Below are 24,818 nucleotides of genomic sequence, written 5' to 3'. Positions count from 1 at the left end.
AGCATGGCGGTGATACTGTTGCTGGCTGCTGCAAAATTAGTTTTGGGGAGCTAAACCCCATTAGTCCCAGCCTTCTGCCACCTATGGTTAAAAGATGAGCATACCAGCCAATCTATGCTGACAGGAGGAAAATTTTGCAGAAAAGTACTGGAATAGAGATTAACAGGCTAGTTAAACAACCACTCACATAGCAGCATCAGGATGGCACTTAATGAACAACTTACCTTGCAAAAACTTGGGTGTAATAACCCATACCAGATAAAGCCATCTTAACATTCTGCAGCTTACAACTATTAACTAAATGTGCTGCTAACTAAACTACAGGAACAAACTGATGCATTGATATGGGCTACTAGTTTGTCTGTGCTTCTCACTGGGGCAAATTGCTCTTTTTCTTGTTTTAAAATCAGCTTAATAAGCAATAATTGAAAAAACCCTTAATGAAAGAAAATGCTGAAATTGCTCATTCTCAGCAGGTCAAAATATTGATTTGGGTACAGTCTCTGAACTGGCTGCAGTATAAACGATAACAAGAAGAGAGAGGGAAACTGCAAGGGTTTTATTTCACCTCTAAAGAGCTTTATTTTATCCCCTTCACTGGGCTAGTAGCGTGATGAACCTGAAAAAGAAAAAGTGGGGGGGGGAAGCTGTTCAAAGGCAGCATCAGTCACACAGGTGAGGGGACTGAAACTCAGGCTGAGAAGATAAATAAAGAAGAAAGAATGATAAATGCTTCTTTATTAGGATTCTCCTAAAGATTCATTTATCCTTCATGAGTGATTCATTGTTTTCCTCCCTGATTCCCAGGTTATCTTAATAAGCATTTGAAAAACTTTCACTCAGTAATAAAAGGAAATAAGGCTTGAAATCTCATTTTGTAAATCATAACTGGCACCTTAAGTATGCTGAAGGATCAGGGCTTACTTTCACAGTGGCTATGGAAAAGAGGGGTTGTGCTGAATTATCTGAATCACGGAGAAGCTATTTACACTCCCTGGGGTTGGTGTCCCCCAAAACATTTTAGATCTGAGGTGGCCTAATCAGTGACTGATTGGTTCTCAGTGGGTTTATAACCATACCCATTTTGCTATATCTGCTCTCCTTTTCCTCCTATATAATGCAGGTCCTCTATTATGGATCATCAGAGAGACTGAGAATGTAGGTTCTTTCTCCACCATTGCTTACTAAGCCATGAACATCGAAATACAGGCTCACAGGCTGGATTAAATATATTTGATAGATTAATCTACCCCCTTTGGCAGATTAAAATTTGAAGCTGTCTTTAAAATAAATGTGGGCAGATCCTTAGATGACTTACCTCAGCCTATCTCCAAAGCCCTCCATAGAAGTATGCTAGTATACATCTAGTATATGCATGTGTGCATGTATCATGCTAGTATACATGATCTGAAGACCCAGTCCTATGTTTCTTACGCTTCTGGGCACAAAAAAAATCTTCCATATATGACTTTTATGTGAAAAAGTTGCCCTAGAGAGGTGGCAGAACAGCAGGATTCCACATTCTACTGTGGCAAACTAGAATTCATAAGCAAGCATAGCTGCCTTGTCCATCACGTGGATCAAACTCCAGTGCTTATAAAGGTGACCTTGTGATATCAATGAATTAATAGCACCTTCCCTCTCAACTGTTTTCCTAAACAAGTCACTGACTGAACAATACTTGTATTGGCCTCAGAGACTGATAAAAATATGTCAAGGAAAAGAAGAAACTATAAAGACCTCAAGACAAAAAATTAGCCTCTGGACAAGCATCTCAGAAGTGAGTACCATACGCTGTTAGGGATGGGCATGTGTGTGAACATACAGCATAGAATCTACTTCCTGCCTGGATCATAGACTTGTTTATGCCAGAACTTATCAGTTTGGTAGGTGATTGCATCAAACAGGATCATTTTCACTCCACACACCATGCACTAACCCTAAAAACATTTTCCTATGTGCAATAGATTTTTATTTCAAAAGAGTTAAACCTAAAATGTCTTTGGCTCCTTACCACTGTTCTTTTAGCCTTCTAGTTATTTCTTTTTGCCTTCATTAGCCTTCCCCTGGTGTCACTGGACAGCCAGACTGTATGTCCTCTAAAATTGAGTGTGCAGGCTAAAATGCACAGACCTTGACAAAAACTACCTTGGCTTTCTTGCTGTAATTCGTCTGTTTTCCAATTTAGATCACCTAGACTAGGTTTCATTTTAAATGGCAGCCAAGAACTTTCTTGCTTTTTGCATATACTATTTTCTGAGTTAAGGTACTGTTTATCTACTAGAAACCAAATGCAGTTGATGATGTGACTCAAGCATTTATACAATATTGTCATCAGTGAAATGAAAAAATAATTACCTAAAAGATATTTGTGGCACAACCTGTGGTAAGCAGCCTATATTGCCATTCTGCCATGAAGAAAATCAGTCCTAATTGTTCTAAAAAATGGAGAGTGGATGATTTTTAATTTTGGAAATGTTTTCCCCCAAGATTGGAGTGCTACTGAAACAGCATCTATCATAGAAAAGGCACCAGTACTCTGAAGCCCTATCAGCTGTAAGGATGGTATTATCTGACTTATCTTTACAGTATATTAGTCTGGAAGTGATGCCACCTAAATGACAAGGAGAGCAGCATCCTAGAGCATGAAGTAAATGTCTTAAAGTGTCAGAGTGACATTATATAATGAGACAGCTTTCAATGATCTTTCTGTATCATCTAGATGAGGAAGCTCTGCCTGACACTCACTCTTTTCCTTGTGCAATACAAAAACTTGGCAAACCAAGCAGCAATGAGTTTATAGTGGTTAGTAATTGTTTACAGGTGTCATTTATGGTAATCCACATAATTATCTGTATAATTCTGTCTGAGAAACAACTGTCCTGTACGCTGAACTCATGTTTGACATCTTGGAAACAATTCATCCCCTTTCCAAAGGGTGGTGTTACAGGTTACCTTTAAGCAATCATGAGGGAATGCAAAATATGAGCATTCACCTACTGAAAGGTGTTCATCTGTGCTAAGTATCCTCTGAATGTTTTCTCTGAAGGTTATGCCACTCCAGCTGAGGGTTATCTATAATCTGTTTCACCCAGATCTGTCCAGGGTACTGTAAGCCTGCTCCAGGGAGATAAAACAGTGTATTTTCATTCCTCCAGCATCACAGGATACACCATTCCCAGTCCTTCCCACTCCTTTGCTCCATGGGCAAACTTGCAACCCTCTTGAACTCTACTGCCCAGGGTGGTGGTGGTGGCACCAAACCAACACCCCCTCCCACCCACTGGGGGTGCAACCCAAGCACACTGACCACTCTGACCATCCAGGTACAGCTCACCAGGTTGCTGCTTGCTCTAGCACCCCCATGCAACCAACAACAGCAATACTACTACCTTCGTCTATGAAGAGAGTGAGACAGAATGGAAACCAGTCTCAGCTGGGTCTTAGCTCTGCCCTGGTGTAGCATGCATGCAGCGAGCCTGCTAGGTCTCATCTTTGCCCCAGTGTAGCATGCACGCAAGTATGCCTGCTGGATTTCAGCTGTAGCTCAGTGTCACATGCAGCGAGCTCATTGGGTCTCAGTTCTGCCCAGGTGTGGCCTGCATGCAGCTGGCCTGCTGGGTCTCAGTTCTGCTATGGTGTGAGTGCTAACCCAACCCTCTCCCCCAATCCCAAGTCAGTGAAACACAGGCAAGATTTTGGTCCTTTATTTTTTTTATAATTGTTCTCTTTTTTCACTCCTTTCTCTTTACTTCTCCTCCCCACACTCTTCTCCCCCCCTCCCCCTTCACTTTAAACAGGGTTTTTTTTCAAGACTTTCCACCTTCCATAAGCTGCTCCAGCTGCCTCCTACTGGCTGTGGAGTGAGAGAAGCCACAGCCCTCATGATGAGAAGAATTCTGGAACTTCTTTAAAATGGCATCCCCTAGGTCCAAAAGGAAGTTTGTCTCTGTTGTGGTGGTTTTAACTGCATTAAAATTGGCTGACTAAATCAGATATGAACTCTGAACTCTGACTATTGGACAAATCTTGTTCTCCATTCTGACAGTAAGAATTTGTGCTTCAATACAGGACTGTCCAACTTCTGGGCAACAAGGCCACATGTCAGGAGGGCCACCTGAGGTCCACCTGCTTCAGGGTCTGCAGATCCAGGGACTGAATGCCACACAAGCACCCTCCTTGGCACCCCATGACCACAGTAGCTGCCCAGCACCCCTCCCCTCCCACCCCACCACTGCATGCACAGTGTGGGCAGACCAGATTCCCACCTTTCCTGGCCACATGGACACCTCTTCCCCTCCATCCCTCTCCTACAGCATAATCAATGCAGCTCCCCCACACTTCATGAGCAGCCCCCACCTCCCTCAACCATGCACACCACACAGGCAACCCCCACCCCAGCACAGACAGCCCTGTTCTCCCATGCTAAGGCCCCCATCTTTGCCATAAATGCACCTTGCACTCCAGTCTCCTCCCAGCCACAAGAACAGGAGCAACAGGGGGGCAAAGTGAGAGAGACCTAACTATGGGTATTTACTACAGGCCACTGAACCATGGGGAGTTGATCGGGAGTTTTCTCAATAACTGACAGAGGCCACGTGTGCAAGGGACTTGGTTGTCCTGGGTGACTTCAGTTACATGGGCATAGATTGGAAGGAACACTTAGCTAGGTTGGATCAGTCATGTAGCTTCTTAACTATAATCACAGAGCTCTTTCTGACCCAGGAAGTGCAAGGGCCAACCAGAGGTACCACTCTCCTAGACTTAGTCTTGGCCAAAGGAGATGATCTGGTGTGTGGCTTGAACACTGAGGGTAGCCTGAGTGACAGTGACCATGGCTGACAAATCAGCTAGCAGGATTGAAAGTCCTGGACTTCAAAAATGCTGACTTCAGCAGGCTCAGGGCATTAGTGGGGGAGGCAATGCAAGACCAGGGACAGAAGGCGAATGGGGTGAGCAACGAGTGGTTGTTCCTCAAGGACACAATCCTTGAAGCACAACAGAAAACCATTCCCATGAACAGGAAAGGTAGCATAAGGGCTGGCAAGCCATCCTGGCTCAATAGGGACCTTGTGGTCCTCTTTAAAAAGAAAAAAAGAGGCATACACACAGTAGAAATTAGGGACAGTCCTCAAGAAGAACTATGCAACAGTGATCCTCACTTGTAGGGAAATGATTAGGAAAGCTAAGGCAGCGACTGAGTTTAAGTTAGCCAAGGGAATCACAGGCAATAAGAAGCCCTTCTTTAGGTATGTAGGGAGCAGAAGGAAAACAAATGGAAGCATGGGGCCCCTGCTTAACACCTCAGGACAGCTGGTAACTGACACTCAGGAAAAAACTGAACTCCTGACTGCCCACTTTGCTTCAGTATTTCACTGGACCATGGGGAAAGACAAGTGAGATAAGGATCACAGGGGTCATGGTGGGGATGACAGCCTTCCCACTGTGGATGCTGAGCTTGTACAAAACCAACGAGAAAAGCTAGACATTTATATGTCAGCAGGACCAGATGGACTTCACCCAAGAGTGCTGATGGAGCTGGCTAAGGTCATTGCAGAACCCCTGGCAAAACTCTTTCAGAAATTGTGGCACACAGGAGAGATTCCTGAGGATTGGAAGAGGGCCACCATTGTGTCCATCTTCAAGAAGGGGAAGAGGGAGGACCTGGGCAACTATAGGCCAATCAGCCTAATTTCTCCCAGGAAAATCCTGGAAAAACTCATTAAAGAATCTATGTGTGATGCACTCGAGGGTAAGATTCTGAATGACAGCCAGCATGGCTTCGTAACAGGTAGGTCTTGTCTTACCAATCTCATCTCCTCTACGAACAGGTCTCTCACCACCTGGACATGGGAGAGAAAGTCGATATTATATACCTAGATTTGCAAAAGGCTTTTGATCTAGTATCCTATGATATCTTGTGGAAAAATTGGAAGATTGTGGGCTCAACAGTTCAGTGGGTGGAAAACTGGCTGCATGGTGGGACCCAGAGAGTTCTCATGAATCTGTGTCATCCTGCCAGGGATCTAGGCCAAGCAGGAATCTGTGAGCTGCATCCTAACCCTTTCAGAGGCATCAGTTGGACAGCCCTGTTTTAATCGAATACTGATGTCTGAAAGTAATAAATAACTGTAAATTGATGCTAGTGACCTGCTGTAGGTATCATAAATGTCTTTATGGCTTTGTTGTAGGCATTTAAATTCAGATCTGCCTCAGCATCATCATAGCTCAGGAAGGAGCTGAACAGGTAAGCAAGCTATATTTTCCACCTCCACAGCCTTATGCTGGATTCTTAGGTTGATCCATTTGGCCTCAGAGCTGTCCTGCTTTCTCCTGCTGTTGAGTGACCATTCCAGCAGAGTGATTATTGCCATGTTCCATCTATGCCCCATCCTCAGGCCTCTCCCTTCTCTGGGATTTGAGGCTGAAAGGAATTATTGATGTGACTTCACACCATGGATTCATGGAATCAATTATAGAGAATTAGGGCTGGAAAGGACCTCCAGAGGTTATCTACTCCAGCCCCCTTCCTGAGACAGTATCATCCCCATCCAAATCATCCCACACCATTCTATTAGTAAAACTATACAATCAAGCCTGACACAACCGCAAGACATCACACCCTAATCTGACACAGGTAAAGCAGAGTTGCCATGGTGGCCAACATCCTGCTGCTGCAAATGCTGCCTCTGTCTCCCCACCCACCACTAAAAAGAAGGCAAAAAACCCCACAGTCCATACCAATATTACCATGGGGTAAAATCCTTCCTGACACCAACTATGATGGTTGGCCTGACTTTAAGCAGAAAGACAAGACCCTCTAGCCATAAACCTCTTAAGTTAAAGTCCCAGCAGGAGCACTGGCACACCCCAGTGCTCCTGCAACTAACTTTGCCTGCAGCCTTGCCTGCAGCCAAGACCCAATGTTTCCAAGGCAGGCTTTTAAAAAAACCCCAACATGTAGCAGCAGGAAGTGAAAAAAAATCCCTCCTGACCCTGTGTGGCTATAAACAAAGCCCAGAATGACAGCAAATACCCATGGGAAATGTATTTGTATTCTTCAGTGACCCTCTGCTGGCCAATCAAGCAATCTTGATGAGACTGAGAATTTGGCTTAAGTTTAGATTTGCTTTCCAGTTCCATTAGTTTTTGCCCCAAGTTAACTTCAGCATTTTAAATCAGAGGAATGCATTATTTTCATTCACTATGACAGTACAATATTACCGTCTCTCTTATCTTTAACAGATTTGGGGCCCAATCCTGTGCAATGCAGGGCTCATGTTCTGAGGTTCCTCAACTCTTGATGAGGTCAGTACCATCTACCTTTCTTTAAGTACTCCGCTTCCTACAGCATCAAGCTCACCATTCTGATAGCTGATATTTTTTTATTTGATTCAAGAACAAAAAGCAAGGTTCAACTGGTATAGTTAAAAGATATATCCTATAACTATTATGATTTCTTTTTTCTATTCTGTAGAGCCTGGAAACCTGAACCAGGCTGGGGTCTTCCCAAATAGAAAATAAAAAGATAAGTCTTACCCAAGATCTCTTATAAGACAAAGAAATCTAGGTTCAAATTTCTGCTTTGCTTATTTCAGAGCAACTATATCAGTTGGCATCCCAGTCTTGGTCTCCCACTTCTCAAGAGAATATCATTGCTACCGACCTAGAGGGCACTCTGAGTTGTCTCTCTCTCCATCTCCTCTGTAAACAGGAGTAGAAACTGGAATCCAAGCATCCACCTTCATACCCCTCAGGTGAGAGTCAGAACCTTTAGCTCAAGTGAATGTAACACCAACTAATTTGTACAAAAGACTATTGTGCATTCATTTTGAAAAAGTTTCTGGATGTTCTACTGTTCTTTATACAAAGTCAGGTTATGAGTTTTGACCTTGCTTCTGCCATTGTCTGGCCTTAATTGTATTTCCACTCTGCTTCCAAACTGGAAAGAGGAGAGAAAAAGGACTAGACAAACCTTGGATCAGAGTGGGAAAAGGACATCTTTCCCCTTTTCTATGCTATACATGCTACATGCTTTTCCAGCGTTTCCCTTGGAGAGGTTCAGAATACTTCCATAGTCCCTCCACTCACGGAAAGGGAACAGAGTTATGAGATGGTCTTACCCTATTCCTATCTGAAATGAATGTCACGCTCAAGTATTTCGTTCTGACTGAAAACTGCTTCATGTTGTGTCTGTGTACAGAAACAGTCAGCTTGCTCTGGCTGGCATCAGAATGCTTCAGACAGAGTGAGCTCAACACCAGTGAGTCAATCTTATGACTGCTGTTACTAAAGAAGCAGCTGGTGGATCGCCTGTGGTCTTGTGTGAAATTTTACATTTTTGCAAGTTCTAAATATGAACATAGGCATTGCCACAAAATTGCAAATAAAGCAAAATGTGTCTGTGGGCATATGTGCAAAATTGCAACAAACCAAATGGGAACCATGTGAAATTTACAGAACAAAAACTAAGAGCTCTGTCCATCTCTGTTTGCAATAAACTCTCTGTGTGAAACCAGCCAAGTCTGAATGTGAAAGAGTAATAAAAGGCAGCAGTGTGGAAGGGAGCTAGCACTTTAAAAATAGGGCAGATCTCTTGGCTGCTGCTTCAGTGATCAATTTTAGGGGCATTTGGACTGTAATCCAGACCAAGTGCTGCCACTGCTAGTTTGATCATTTTACATTCAAAGAATATAGCAAGGTAAGTTGTTTATTTTGGCCGAAACTGATTGTAAGAGGACAATTATGCTCTCTGTATTGCTATTATGTGTCCTATTTACAATTGAAAATATTGCACTTAGTCACCTTACTTTAGTTAAAAATCAGTAACGCCTCTTAGGCTACACTAATTGCAAAGACTCCCTGTTAGTTAAATATCACTGATAAATCCATTTGTGGATTGGCTGCTTATTACAGGCAACCTTTTCCCTCTCCCTATTGTGAATGGGCACACAAGGTTTTGACAGCAGAGTGGCCATCTGTTCTATTCTCTGTAGTTCAATCTTCCACATTATTGTAGTGCCTGACTCCTGCCTACAAGTCCATTAAGCAACAAAACTAACACTGTCACATGCTGTTTGTTCTTTCACTCATCCTCTCTCCAGAGAAAAAATTGTGCATGCAATAGTGTGTTTTGGTTTGGTTTGGGTTTTAGGAGGGGGAAGGATAAAGGGCCAATTATACACTGATGCATTTTTATATTAGAGAAGGCCAAGTCAAAAACATGCCTTGCACTTAGGGTGGAAATGGTAAAGTTTGTGATGGTCTTTAAAGTTCTCTCTAAATAGCAGCTGAGGCTATCAAACAAATGATTTTCTGGATGACCCCATTTTACCCTTATATTGCACAGTTTCATTTTGCCTGAGGAGTAGTTCTGTCAAACATGATCCTCATCTTGGAGTTTCAAGCAGTCCTTAAGATAGATGAGTCTCAAACAATTAAGTGTCATGAAGAAATAACCAAGACTTTGAACTTGACTCAGTATCCTATGGAAATCCAGGAAAGATCTCATGTATTCAAGTTACCTTGTGTTGAAGGGAAGAATTTTCTGAGTGAACTTATTAAATGGTTACACCCCTGTATATTTATACGGAGACAGCTAAATCTAAAACATTTATTAAAGTCAATGGAAATTTGCCTACTAATAAATTGTGGTTCACAGTTTTCTTCTCAAATTGTTTGGATGCTTAAATAGACAAGCAACATTTTGATCAAAATTGAGCAATTAAGAAATATTTCAGGCCAAATTCATTCTTGGTGTAACTCCATGTACTTTTAAAAGAACAAAAAAACAGTACACATTATTCTCTGTTTATACTAGATGCTCTCTGTCAGCTCTTTTTCCTTCTGGGATCTGATTCAATAGCCTATGGATGATTGGGCACAAAATGGTGGGAAACATTTTTTTCAGTATTAATGCTGTATTACTATTGCACCAAATTTATCTTATTACTGAAATTGATGGGAGCTTTTGTATTGATTTCAATAAGGAAAGAACTAGGTCCCTGAAGTATAAAACATGAAGGCCAATATTCTTATCATCCCCAATGTGAGCAGCTCATTTTCACTCTCAGTAAACAGAATGATGAAATAATTGCTTTCTCAGAATTAAGAGGAGACAAAAATACAGCATATCCACTGAGGACAAATAAACACAACCTGTTATTTTCTAAGAGTTTTTCTCCAATTAATCACTTATCTTCTGAAAGGCTTAGACATGAAAATACAGTTACTGAACTAAACTCATCCATTGATTTATATAGAGCCTGAGGTCGTCATGTTCTTCGGTTTGCGAGTTGCCTATTGAAATAATTGATGTGCTGAGTATTAGCACTTATAAATCTAAACTCAAAATTGTGCCTTGTTTAGCATTTTCAATGATGTATCTCTTTATTTTGGTATGCTTGACTCCAGGTTCCATTTCCCTTTGACACTGATGCTGACTAAAGTGCCCTGAAGGGCTATATTTGAAGGACACTATGGAAATGAAAGATAGTGTGGTATTGATTATATCATTGTATTATTGTGTTTCCATCAAAAAACAGGCATTATTCAAACAAACACATAAATTAGCATAATATTGCCCTAAGATAAATGGCAAAGTCCCAGGGGCTTAAACATTAGTTGTGCCTCGGTACCTCAGGGGAGATTTCAACCCCAAGCAAGAGATTGAATGCTTTTAAATTAATTTTCTGTCACGCTGGCCCAAACCCATTGTCACAAGATGGGGTTCTCAAGGATGGCCATGATCTCCTAAGACCCCTCGACCATACCAGTTTGGCCCAATGGGCACCCTCAGTTCTCACCCGCCACGTCTTTGATGGAAATATAAAAATGGGGAGGCTACCTTTAAGTCCTCTTGGACATGGTTTGATGGACTCTCAGAACCCCATGGGTTCCCAAACCCTTTGTAGGACCCGTTTCACAATGGGTGTTTTGAGGGCACCCTAGCCTTATGGGCTATATGCGTGGCTCCAACCGTCCCTTTACCATGCCCCAAGCTTCGCAGATGGCATTGACATTGTCCAGTCTGGGCCTTGCTATGAATTGCCCCCCCTTGTACTTTCTGGGCTCTCCGCAGCCCTGTCTCTGTGCCTCACTGGCACCTGGGCTCTCCTGGGGTCGGTGCACCCCAAATGCCGTGCCCTCTCTGGCACCGGGGTTCCCCAATGGGCCTCCAATGAGGCCTCCTCCTTCCGCAAATAGCCTCACCCAAACCACCGGTGTTATAAAATTATAACCAAACATAAGCCCCTGGGCTATAACATAACACCAACTGCATAAGGTGTGCTCTGCCCCTTTCTGTTACTGGGAGCGGAACTTAGTCAGGTTTCTTCCCTTCACTTACTCTGCAAGGGCTCCTTCCCCCTTGGCCACCGGTGGAGAACTGGACCGCCTAGTCCCCGTCCTGGGGTTTCTGTGGGCCCAGGGCCCTGCCCCTTCCGGCCAGCTGACCAGGTGCAGGTGCAGACTAATTTCCTCCTTAGCAGTTGCCATGGCAACCTGCACCTGGGCTCCTGCCTGGCTCTTTGGGTTCTCCCCAGGCCATTCCTGCTCTTTTAGGAGCAGGGCAGCTTAGTGCCCTGTGACACTCATGTCCATGACCTAGAAGTAAAAGACACCCTCACCCATGATCAATCCCCCAGGCTATCCAGACTCCCAGCATTTGTTGCTTTGAAGATACAGCAGCCACCTCAGCCTCTGAGTGGAATAATTGAACTTTAGGAACTGTCAGTGCTTCTGGTGCCAAAAGTTCACATTTAGCTAGTCAAGGAGCAAAGTAACAAAATGAACAGAGTTGCAGTGGCAGAGAAAAGATAGAGGTGTCTAAGTTAATTGATGTCAGTGACTTGGATACAGGCCTCTTGTTCTTTTGTAGAAGAAGCTACACAAGAAAAAAGCCCTGGGCAATCTGGAAGCATAAAGACTCCATTGATTTTTTCTTGATTTGTGGACTGGGTATTTCAGTTAATGGTTTTAAACACTCTCATGAGCAAAGAAGAAATGAGCTGAAGCTATTTGTATTTTTTAGTTGTACCTAACAGCAAATCCTGTACCTTCCTCTGCAGAACTAATTCAATTCTGCCGCCCAAGGGCAGAGGTGTGGAAAATTTGGGACTTCTCCACAGGGTCCATGCACTCCTGCATGGCATGCAGTACAGCTCTGCAGGGGCTCCTAGCAGGAAGAATGGGCCACAACAGATTCCATGATCTCCTCAACCTTCTTTTTTCTGGGTTGGTGCTAGGCTCTGGTGCTGCCACATTCAGTAAGCTTGATTTCCATCATGTACATTGTGTAGGAAGTATTGCTTCCACATTCCAAGAGACTGCAGTATCCAGTCAAATTATTCAGACTCAGCAAAAGGATTTTCCCCTCCACAGATATAGAGACACCACTCACCATATGACTATCGGCAGAATCACCAATGGTAAAAGTATCTTGTTGTTTCCAGCTTAAACCAACTCCTGCTGTTACTCATTGTTTAAAGCAGGAATGATTAAAAGAAAAGGAAGTCAAGTGATTAGCAAAGTGATGTCACCTGTTAAGTTAATATCTCACTTTTTGCTCCAGAACTCTTATCATATTTTATTAATATCTATTTCAGAAAATGAGTCTTCCTCTGGAGGTGTTCACCCACACTTCTGGCAAATATGTTATAAATTAGGGTCTCCAGTGCTATTTACTGATAATTCAGAACACAGTGAAATAGGACTATAAGTAACCTCATACATTATCAAGGGCAACCCCCTCCTATCAAGCTCCATGCCAAAAGCACTTCTGGAAGGCTCTCCTGGACTCTCAGTCTTTTGATTCTTAGAAACCTTGCAATTTCCAGCCCAAAAGTTTTCATGGGCAGTTTAGACCCATTTCTTCTTATGCCAGCATAGTCTTTCTGTATGTATAGGCCTATTCCCTCCTTGATGTTTGCTCCAATGATATGTTCATGGGCAGCATTCATATCTCCTTTCTGTCTTTGTTTTGCTGGACTAAACAAGTCACAAACTTTTATTCTTCCCCCATACAACAAATTCTCCATTTTCTTCATCTTCTCTTATGAATTCATGTTTCTTGAACATAGGGAACAAAAACTGTAAACAGTATTCTAGAGGAAGTCTCAACTAATGCCTTGTACACTGTAAGGATAGAATACAGCCCTATCCTTATTGTTGATACCTCTCCTGATACACCTCCAAAATCTCAGCTTTTTTATGGCTGCATTCATTCAAACTCAATGTCAGAGCCTATACCCTGTGGATATTTCACCACTTTGTTTCTTAGTTCCATATTTAAAAGTAGGAGTCACTGCACAGAATTTTTTTAATATACCACTGCACTAGTAATACCATATTTACTCACATACCACATGCATCTCTCTCTTTTCCCCCAAAATCAGGCCTCCAAAATTGCAATGGGTATCTAAAGTTGGGATGCTGATTTTATTTGCTGAACTAGAAACAAACAGATACTGTAACACATAACTTCCAAAATATCTGCCCCTTCTCTGTGACCTGAAAAACTGAAGCAGAACCCAGTGTTAACCCTTTTACAGCCTGAGGACTTTATGAACAAGTGAGCTGCTGCATGCAGTGATGAGGCTTTACAAGAACTTTTATCAAGAACTATATACAATAAAGATAACTATATACCAAACTATATGCCATATATCATACCAGTCTTGCTACCATGCAAAAGCCTGGGGCTAGTCTTGTGGCTATCCAACCACACCAGGAAGTACCTGCTGCCTCACCCAGCATGTTTCCTTGTATTCCACACTTTGTGGAGACACCGTTTCCAGAAGGACTTACTCTGTTTCATAGTTTCATAGTTGGTAGGGTCGGAAGGGACCTGAGCAGATCATCAAGTACGACCCCCTGCCATGGCAGGAAAGAGTACTGGGGTCAAACGACCCCAGCAAGGTGTTCGTCTAGCCTCCTCTTAAAGACCCCCAGGGTAGGAGCCAGGACCACTTCTCATGGAAGTTGGTTCTAGATCCTAGCCGCCCTGACAGTGAAGTAGTGCCTCCTGATGTCTAATCTGAATCTACACTCTGCCAGCTTGTGACCGTTATTTCTAGTCGCTCCTGGTTGTGCTCAGGGGAACAGGGACTCCCCCAATGCCTGCTGGTCCCCTCTGATTAGTTTGTAAACAGCCACTAGATCCCCCCTCAGCCTTCTCTTGTGGAGGCTGAACAGGTTCAGGTCCCGTAGCCTCTCTTCGTAGGGCCTGCCCTGCTGCCTCCTGATCATGCAAGTGGCCCTCCTCTAGACCCTCTCCATGTTGTCCGCATCCCTCCAGAACGGGACGCAGTACTCCAACTGCGGCCTGACTAGTGTTGCATAGAGGGGGAGGATCCATAGTTTCATTGGTTGCCAGTAGAATAGCTGAAGTACAAAATAGGCAAGAACAGATCCTTCCTCTTATAGCCAAACAGCCTGAACACCACATAATCAAATCTCTCAGAACAGGCGAGCATATGAAATCTTTCCCTACTTTTCAGAAAAATCTGTGATGCAGAGTCTGAATCTGATGCTCCATTGCCTGGCAGCTGCAGTGATTACATATATTTCTGCAAAGCTGGGGTAAAATCCTACTATGTCACAATTTCAACAGTATGTTGGTGGTGCCACATTATACCTACTGCATGAGTAACTGATTCTAGAGGGATGAGCAGCAGTCATCTAACATGCCCTTTATCAGACAAGAAAGCAAGCTTTGGCCAAGGAACCTGGATGAACACCTCTTCTAATGAAAAATTCTGGGTTCTTGTCACACAGGACCTCATGCCCCTATCTTCAAAGGTACCTATGTCCACCATTTTGGTACCACTAACATCCTTAAAACCAAAACCAAAGCTGCTGCCCCAGACTTTGGTAGGTATCACCAATCTCTAAAGTGAAGATTACAACCCATAAATAATGAGCTGCTCAGAGCCTTAGCAAAAACTAAAACCCTGAAGGTGGTATTCTCAAATTAAGCATTCTCCACCAGCTCACTAAAATGGATTGCAATGCCCATGTTATGTACCTCTGAGGATCTAGCCTTCAGCTTTCCAAGTTTCATATGAAAGACTCTGATACCTGTTAAACTGTTTTATGTTACCACAGCTACTTTCATCTGAAAAAAAGAAAAATTGACAACTCCTGTATTTGAAACTGGCATTCCGTGCGTAATGCTTAAACTCCTAAGCCTTCCTTTCTGTCCATTAACAGTCTTTCACTTCAAGGAAAAACAAATAATCAATCTTGAGTAAGACTACTTGAATTATTCATTGTGAATAAATCCAATAAATTTAGTCCTTTAATCTGTTTGCATGCAATCCTGGTTTCTAGAAAGTACTCATTATCCTGAAGTAGTTGTGGAATAGTTTAATATAGTGCTTGTCCACAAGCCACTGGTGACCTGTGAGGCTATGATAAGTATTCTGCAGAAAGGAGAGGAGGTAAAGGAAGTAAACCCATGAGAAATTCTGAGGGTTGACAGTGGTCCAAAAAGTTTAGGAACCACTGCTTCTTAAGCAAAGAAATGTCAGACAACAGAAATTTGTGAACTGGTAACTTAATAGACTATTTGGTCTGTGACTAGACACATGTAGCACTTTGTATCATTTCTTCTGCCTGAGTGGGCAGTTGTTGATTCTTTTCTAACAAGTTTTGACAGAAATATGTTTAAAACAGGGGTACTTGGGAAGGCCCCAGGGAGTATGTGGCAGTGGCATGGAGAAGCGGGGGGTGGGGCCACCAGCACTTTGCACCACTTCTGCCACCGGCACTTCAGGTTCTGCTGCCACATGCCACTGGCAGTTCCAGGGGGACCTCCCCCCCATCATCGATTGACCACTGTGAGACTCCCCCGCCACTCATCAACCACCACCTGCACTACTCATTGACTGGCCACCAAAGGACTCCCCACTTCTCGACCGGCCACCAGGGGTACACCAACCAAAAAAGGTTGAAAAACCCTGGTTTAAAACAATAAGTGACTAAGAACACCAAGCATTCTTGTTCATGTCTGGCTCCCTTTCCATGTGAGCACAAGTATCCAGATACAGAAAAGACATTTCCCAAATACAGAATGAACAACTGATTGTTCAGATGTTCAGTAGCTAAGTGTTTGTAGTTCTGAAGAATGCTGAACAACAAATATTGCTTGTGTCTCATTAAAACATTTCTAGTACTGAGCTTCATAAATTGCACTTGTGGATTACCACACACAACTGTGTGTGCATCCCACACTGGCAGAGTGTTTTTGTCTGTCTCTAGTGCCTGATCTGCCACAAGTTAACAAATCGCAACTTTTTGACCAGGTAAGTGTTGTGTTCCTGAACCACAAAATCAAATGTTCATTACATATATAAAGAAACTTGTATATAAGTGTGCAAACCCTTGCATATGCACATGCACTTTTTATTTAAGCTCTAACAATGTAATAAACCCCTCAAGACACTCAGAGCATATCTAAACTACAGTATTTGTTAGTGAACCTGAGTGTGCTTTTAAATCTAAACATGTCAACCATCTATATCATTGTCCCCTCACACACATTTAGCAAATGCCAGAAGCATGTTTTGGGGTCAGAGTCTGAGCAATCATGTGCCCTAGCTTGTGCATGAGAAGTCCTGCTTCCCACAGTATAGAGCAAATGGACTTGCACACTGCAGGAGATGATTACATATGTCTATCAATATCAGTCCCACTATTTCCTGTCAGGGCTGCCTCACAAAACCCCTCTTTGCCCTGACTAGGCTATCATAGTTAATGCCCTATGTACCATTTGCTCCCTCATGCTCCTTACAGGACATCCCAGGGACCTGCTACTAAACCAGTACCCTCTGACAGGTCAACCAGCAGAACCCAACTGAATTCCCATCAATCAATGAAAAGAATATGCCAGTGAGCATGACTTTGGACACAGCTCAGAAAGCAGGCAAACTTCACAGAGGTATGTGGCAGTGAGCACTAACTAGAAAAGGCAGTGGAGTAGGAAGCATTTGAAAAGTATGACACAAGCATACACTTGCACCAGGAACAGCAGCAACAGGCCTGATAATGGCTCTGACACATACCGGTTTAATCAAATGCTCAGAGATGCTCCATGCACCAAGTCCCATAACCAGCTGCCTCCACCCCAACCTTCCTTCAACCAAAAATTGAGCCCATGGTACTGATAAAAGGGGACATGGAGTGAGATTTATTGAGGGGAGGGGGATATCATTTAATAGAATCATAAAAAATTAGGGTTGGAAGGAACCTCAGGAGGTTATCTAGTCCAACCCCCTGCTCAAAGCAGGACCCGCCCCAACCAGATCATCTCAGCCACGGCTTTGTTTATCCAAGTCTTAAAAACATCCAAGGATGGAGATTCCACAACCTCTCTGGATAACCTGTTCCAGTGTTTTAAAACAATACCATCCTGACCTTGATCACTGAGTTCCAGTACTTCAATGATGCGGTAATGTGTGCTCACTTAGAAGCAGACATTCAGGCAATTGTTGATGTCTTTGCCAAGGTATACAAGAAAATGGGACTGATGCAGAAGCCTAAGGTCCTCCACCAACAAGCTCCTAATGAACAGTCCCCTGATCCAATAATCAAAATTCATGGTAAGACTCTGAAGAATGTTATTTCCAGTACCTCAGAAGCCATTTCTCCAACATTGCCTCAAATGTGCAAGTACAGCCTTTGAATGCCTAAAGAAATGGGTGTTCAAAGATTGTGACATCAAATCCAAAACCAAGCTCATGGTTTATCAAGCAGCCAGCCTCCACACCTTGCTGTACAATGCTGAGACATGGATAACATATAGGAGTCATATAAAGTTGTTGGAGACGTACCATCAGTGCTTCCTAAGGACGATCCTCCAAATCCAGTGGAAAGACAGATGCACCAATGTTAGCATCCTTCTGCAACAAACTCCATGAGAATTGAGGCAACAATCATCTGACATCAACTTGGCTGGGCCAGCCATGTCATCCAGATGTCTGACTCCAGACTTCCAAAGCAAGTTTTATTCTCCCGGCTCAGCCAAGGCATACACTCAAGAAGAGGGCAGAGAAAGTGCTTCAGGGACGTCCTCAAGACCAACTTAAAAAAATGTGACATTGATGTCAACTCATGGAAGACTACTGCCCAGGATGGCCCCAAAAGAAGGAAAAGTCTGCTGCAGGTTTCTCAGCACTTTGAAACCTCAAAAAAACAACAGGAGATTGAAAAGCGGGAGCGGCAGAAACAGCACGTCACAGACTAAATCAAAAATCCAGTGCCACCCACACTACACAGAAACATATGTCCAAGCTTCAGTAGAGTCTGTTGATCCTGGATTGGCCTCATTAGCCCTCTTCAGACATACAGATAAGAAAATCATGGAAGACAATCATTCTCAGCTGTGAAGGATTGCCGAAGACTACCCTTTAAGTGCAATGATACAGCCGGTGTTCTATCCACCTTACGGTTCATTTATCTAACCCGTACTTCCTTAGCTTGCTTGTGAGAATGTTGTGGGAGACCATATCAAAATCCTTGCTAAAATCAAGGTACATCATGTCCCCTGCTCGCCCCTCCTCCACAGAGCCAGTTATTTCACCATAGAAGGCAATCAGGTTTGTCAGACATGACTTGCCCTTGGTGAGTCCATGCTGACTGTCCCTAATCCCCTTCTTCTCCTCCAAGTGCTTTCCTTAGCATCCTAAACTTGATCATCTTGTGGTCACTGCTGCCCAAGTTGTCACCCACTTCTACATTCCCTCACCAATGCTTCCCTGTTTGTGAGCACAGGTCAAGAAGAGCACAGCCCCTACCTGGCTCTTCAACACTTGCACCAGGAAGTTGTCTCCAACACTCTCCAAAAACATCCTAGATTGCCTGTACACTGCTGTATTACCCTCCCAGCAGATGTCATGGTGATTGAAGTCCCCCATGAAAACCATAGTCTGTCATCAGGAAACTTCTGCTAGCTATTTCAAGAAAGCCTCATCCATCTCATCCTTCTAGTCTGGTGGTCTATAGTAAACACCCACCATGATATCTGCCTTGTTGCTATCCCCTCTGACCCTATCCCAAAGATTTTCAACAGGCTTATCTCCAGTTTCATACTGGAGCTCTGAGCAATCAAACAGCTCTTTTACTTGAAAAGCAACTCCTTCTCCCCTGCCTGTCCTTCCTGAACAGTTTATACCCATCCACACAGTACTCCAGTCATATGAGCTATCCCACCAAGTCTCTGTTATTCCAATCATGTCATAGTTCCATTTCTGTGTGATGGCTTCCAATTCTTCCTGCTTGTTTCCCAGGCTCCATGCATTCACATACAGACACCTGAGTTGGGATTCAAAAGCCCACTTGCATAGTATTCAGCATCATGAGAATCCCAGAGGAGCTCCAGGAGGACACCATCACCATGTACAGTCAGTGAGCTTTTCCAAAAGCCCTTCTGAAAGGACAGCACTGAAGCAGAGACTACCTCTGAGCCTCATCTCAGCTACTGCAGTCTCTCATTTTTAATTATGTTGTTTGGAAAGGGAGATGGAAGTTTCTTGGAGGATGTGTGTCATGCACTCCTCCCCCTGCTCACTGAAAGGAGAAAATGGAATAGGCAGGGACTCCTATGTAGGCACCCCACTCAGATTACACTGTCATCAATGAATTTCTTATGCCAGTAACTTTGTCACACAGCTGAAACTAGGAGATAATTTTGCACTGCATTAGAAAGCCCACCCATCACCACACATGCCTAATCCCACCACCACACCATCCTCTACATACCAGCAAAAATGGGAAATTAAAATAAAGAAGCACAATGCAAGCACTCCAGAGTGTATTTACAAACTATCGATGGCATGACATAATGCCAACAGCTGTATCCCACATCTGCCAGGAGACATTGAGATGAGATTAAATAAGAGACAGTCCCTCACCAGCATGCAGCATACCCTTCTAATGCACCTTTACACTAATCTGGACTCAAAAGCAGAAATGTGAACTTGCATTACTTGGGGACTATCCAATATTTCCCCAATATCAGTCCCGGCTCACTCTTTACAAGCTCAAAAACCCACATTGAAGGGATTGGTTTCCATATCCCAGGCTATTGGATACGGAATGACCCATCAAGGCCTCCATCTTTATGGTGGCTTTTTCTGTAGACTCTCTCCACCATCCAAAGTAGGAGAAAATATAACTGGGTTTTCTTCATGGTCCCAATGACCTGTGAACTATGTCTTCCCAGGAAAGATGGAACAAACCTGCTTTCCTTTCTGCCTCCACCCTTACCTCATGTAAGGGGCAAAAAAACCAAACAAACTTGTGGCATTTGGGGGAGGTCCCTGAAGACTGGAAGAGGGCTGACGTTGTGCTCATCTTCAAGAAGGGGAAGATAGAGGACCCTAGTAACGATAGGCCAGTTTGCCTAACTTCTATCCCAAGGAAAATCCTAGAAAAATTCATCAAGGAGTCTATGTGCAAAAGGTTTGTAGAATGTAGGATTCTGAATGACAGCCAGCATGGCTTCATTCTGGGCAGGTCTCGTTTTACCAATCTCATCTCCTTCTATGACCAGGTAACTCACCACCTGGATAAGAGAGAGGAGGTCAACATTGTATAACTAGACTTCCAAAAGGCCTTTCATCTAGTATCCCATGATGTTCTCATGGGAAAATTGGAGGATTGCAGGCTTAACCACTCAACAGTTAGGTGGGTAGGGAGATGGCTGCAGGGTAGGACCCAGAGAGTTCTAATAAACAGATTTGTGTCGTCCTGATGAGAAGTGGCCAGTGGTGTCCCACAGGGGTCGGTGCTTGGCCCAGTGCAATTCAACATCTTTACCAATGATTTGGATGTGGAGGTGAAGAGCTCACTTGCCAACTTTGCGGATGACACCAAGTTATGAGGTAGCATGGTCATGCTTGAAAATAGGCTACAGATACGGGCAGAGTTAGACAGGCTGGCAAGTTGGACAGATTGGAACGAGATGAAGTTCAACATTGAGAAGTGTAAAGTACTCCATCTGGGGACAAAAAACTCTTCAACATACTTACAGGCTCAGTGGCACCAAACTGACTAGCACCAGGACTGAAAGGGGCCTAGCGGTAATAATAGACCATAGTATGAACATGAGCCATCAATGAAATGCTGTAGCCAGCAGGGCAAACAATACTCTGGCATGCATCAAAAGATGCATCTCAAGCAAAACCAGAGAAGTGATTCTTCCATTTTACTCAGCATTGGTGAGACCACAGCTGGAGTACTGTATCCAGTTCTGGGTACCAGACTTCAACAAGGATGTGGAAAAACTTGAGAAAGTCCAGAGAAGAGCCACCAGTATGATCAAAGACTTGCAAGGCAAGCCATATGAGGAAAGGCTGAAAGGTCTCTTCAGCCTAAAAAAGAGCAGGCTGAGAGGGGGCTTGGTAGCAGCTTACCACTATATCAGGGGCATACATCTAGGGCTCAGCAAACAAATGTTCAACAGGGCACCCTTGGGGAAAATGGGGAGTAATGGCCACAAACTCCTGGAAGATCATTTCAGGCTTAACACTAGGAAAAACTTATTCATAGTTAGGGTGTCCAGACTGTGGAATAAACTCCCTCCAGAGGTGGTACAATCACCTACCCTGGAAATTTTCAAGAGAAGAGTGGACGGTCACCTCGCTGGGGTGACCTGACCCCCAATTGTCTTTCCTGGCTAGTGCAGGGGGGGCTGGACCCAATGAACTTGCGAGGTCCCTTCCAGGCCCTAACAATCTATGAATCTATAAGGAACCTCAGCTCCATTTTGGTGAGGAAGGGGAAACAGCATGGTGAGTCAGTGCCAAGAGAGAGTTCACTTCAGGATTTGTTCGTGCTTCTCCTGGGCTTGTGACACCCTTGAGAAGTGATAAATGTAAATTTCTCCTGGAGTATGCACTCAAACCAGTCAGTCAGGTTAAGAGGTAAGATAAATTGTGCCAGATCACCTCTCTAGCTAAAAAAAATCTTGCATTCTGAAATACGAAGCAAAATTACAAGGCTATTGAGCATATTTTGAGGACTTCCTACCACAGGTTCAGGGGACCACATCCTTTTTCTACTACATTCTGGACCTCCTGTGTAGAGCACCATACTCCATACTGAATAAGACCAAACATCCACCTGTCATAGTATCCTGCCTCTAACAGTATTAGGTTTATCTCCTCAAGATAAAAGATCAGGATCATGAAGGAACCTTAAGAGCATCCTCCTCACCCTGCCAGTGAAGGACACAAAAAAGGCATTGATCCCTCACCTAGGCTCTTTTTTTTTTAGCAAGTGAAATAGCTCATCATCATGTGATTTTCTGAGCCAGTTACAGCTGTAGACCTTTGGACAGCCAGCCTTTGAAAGGAGCAGCCCAAAAATGGAGTTTTGATGGAAGCTGCAAATAGTGGTCTTGTGCATCTGCAGTAATGTCAGAGGGAATCCCTCTCACATTTTTAAAAAAAGGACAGGAATAAGAGTTGTGTACATCCTTTCCTCTGCACGTATGTCCCATTCCCAGGCCACTTCTGATGTAGGATACTTCTACCATGGCTGACAGTGAGGACTTTGCAGCACTGGGCAATTAATGACACCCCCTCAGATGTATAGCAGTATGGTGATGAATTTTTCCTCCTCGTGGAGTATTGGAAAGGGATGGGAATAGGAGCAAAAGCACCTTAAGGAGAGGCAAGAAAGGCAAGCCCAGGTATAAAGGGTGTAGGACAACCTCTTCTGCTGCCTCCTTTTCCCAAGAGCCAACAGCGACCAGCATGGCTTTCCTGCCCATTCAGAATTGTACTTGCTGGAGGCATGCAGCTCCAGCAGGCCCAAAAGCATGTATGGTCCTTGATGATCATGCTAAAGTGGCCATCTGAGGGTCTCCTTCCCCTTTAAGGGCTCTTGAACCGTCCAGGGTATCTGACTTCGAGGGATAGGACACACAGATGGCCACATGGGAAGCAGATACACCTTTGCTGTAGGTCAGAACTCATGCATTATGCTCACTCCCTAGCAAAAATACAGCTTCTCAGACTCAGCTTCCTAACAACAGTTCAGGAAGGGGAGAAGCAGGCAGAGAAAAGATTGCAAGGGCAGGGAACAGGCAGCATGTTGCCATTGATCTTGCCTTTCACTCCCTCTCCACACACACACACACACATTTACCTTGTATTGGCAACTGGATACCACTGCACTGAAATATTTTTGTATTAAGGTTGAACTCGGTCCATTTACTTGGCATTTCAACATGTAGTAGTTGCACATTTTTGTGATTTTTTTTACCTTGACTCTTCTTTCTATTGTATCTGAAGAAGGATTTCCCCCTTCTTTCAGAGTTTAGTGTCTGTGTGTTGCTGTTCTGCCACTTCTTGATGTGTTGATCACTTGTTTAACTGTATTATATTGCCAGTTCTTCAGAACCATTTAATACCTCTGCTTACCTACAAGAGGTAGGTGTGTTGGGATGTCAAGGAGAGTAAAGCTCAAGGAGTATGTAACTGCTCACCACAGGCTAAGCCAGCTAGCACTGTCCATGACACTATTTAAATCATAGAATCATAGGGCTGGAAGGGACCCTGAAGGATCATTGGAACAAACCCCCTGCGTAAGCAGGAAAGACATCTGGGTTCAGATGACCTCAGCCAGGTGACTGTCCAATCTTCTCTTGAAGCCATCTAGGGTAGATGATTGCACCACCTCTGGGAGTGGGGGAGCTTGTTCCATAGTCTGGACACCTTAGTTGTAAAGAAGTTTTTCCTAATGTTCAGCCTGAAATTATCTTCCAGGAGTTTGTGGCCGTTGTTTCTAGTTTTCCCCCAGGGTGCCCTAGTGAACAGTTGTTCACCGAGCCCCTGATTAATGCCTCTGATATAGCGGTAAGCTGCAATCAGATCCCCTCTCAGCCTTCTTTTCTTTAGGCTGAAGAGTCTGAGATCCATCAGCTTCTCCTCATATGGCTTGCCATGCAAGTCCCTGATCATGCAGGTGGCCCTTCTCTGGACCCTCTCAAGCTTTAGCACATCCTTGTTGAAGTGCAGCACCCGGAACTGGACGCAATACTCCAGCTGCGGCCACACCAACATTGAGTAAAGTGGGAGAATCACTTCTTTGGATTTACTGGAGATGCACTGATTGACGCATGCCAGTGTTTTATTGGCCCTAGTGGCTACTGCATCACATTGCTGGCTCATATTCATGCTGAGGTCTATTGTTACCCCCAGGTCCCTTTCATTTGTAGTGCTGGTCAGGTTAGCAATGCCCCACCTGTGGGTGTGCTGGGGTTTCTTCCTTCCCAGATGCAGCACTTTGCATTTCTCTACATTGAACTTCATCTGGTTCCATTCTGCCCAATATGCCAGGCCATCTAGGTCTGCTTGTATCTGCATCCTATCTGCGGGTGTGTCCACACAACCCCATATCTTAGTGTCATCCATGAACTTGGGCTTTTCACTCCCTCATCCAGTGTACCAGTGAAATGCCATTGATGAAGATATTGATGAAGATGCCGACCCCTGGGGTATGCCTCTTTCCACAGCTCACCAGGACAACACCAAACCATTCATTTGGCCTCTCTGTGTCCTACTCCACAACCAGTTTTGCACCCACCTGACGGTCCCACAGTTGAGCCCAATATCTTCCAGTTTTCTGATCGGTTCTTCGTGGGATACCAGGTTAGAGACTTTCTGGAAGTCGAGGTACATGATGTCAACTGCTTTTCTCTCATCCAGGTGACAAGTCACCTGATCATAGAAAGAAATGAGGTTGGTCAGACAAGACCTGCCCACAACAAAGTCATGCTGGCTGTCATTCAGTATCATGCCTTCTGCAAGTTT

At 43.9% G+C, this 24,818-nt stretch overlaps 1 long non-coding RNA gene across 1 annotated transcript in view; it reads right to left on the bottom strand.

The window, feature by feature from the left end:
• Nucleotides 1–18,141: 18,141 nt before the first annotated feature.
• LOC109299845 overlaps nucleotides 18,142–24,818 on the bottom strand; it is a 7,181-nt gene continuing 504 nt past the window's right edge. The window contains exons 2-3 of the long non-coding RNA XR_002098020.1: nucleotides 21,755–21,759; nucleotides 18,142–18,322 (exon numbers count right to left, since the gene is read on the bottom strand). This is a non-coding gene — a long non-coding RNA (uncharacterized LOC109299845). The remainder of the gene's footprint in view (nucleotides 18,323–21,754; nucleotides 21,760–24,818) is intronic.

The sequence above is a fragment of the Gavialis gangeticus genome, unplaced genomic scaffold (genome assembly GCF_001723915.1).
Source record: "Gavialis gangeticus isolate Ggan-Ray unplaced genomic scaffold, GavGan_comp1, whole genome shotgun sequence".
Lineage (NCBI taxonomy): Eukaryota > Metazoa > Chordata > Crocodylia > Gavialidae > Gavialis > Gavialis gangeticus.
This window is presented reverse-complemented; position numbering and strand designations above follow the sequence as displayed.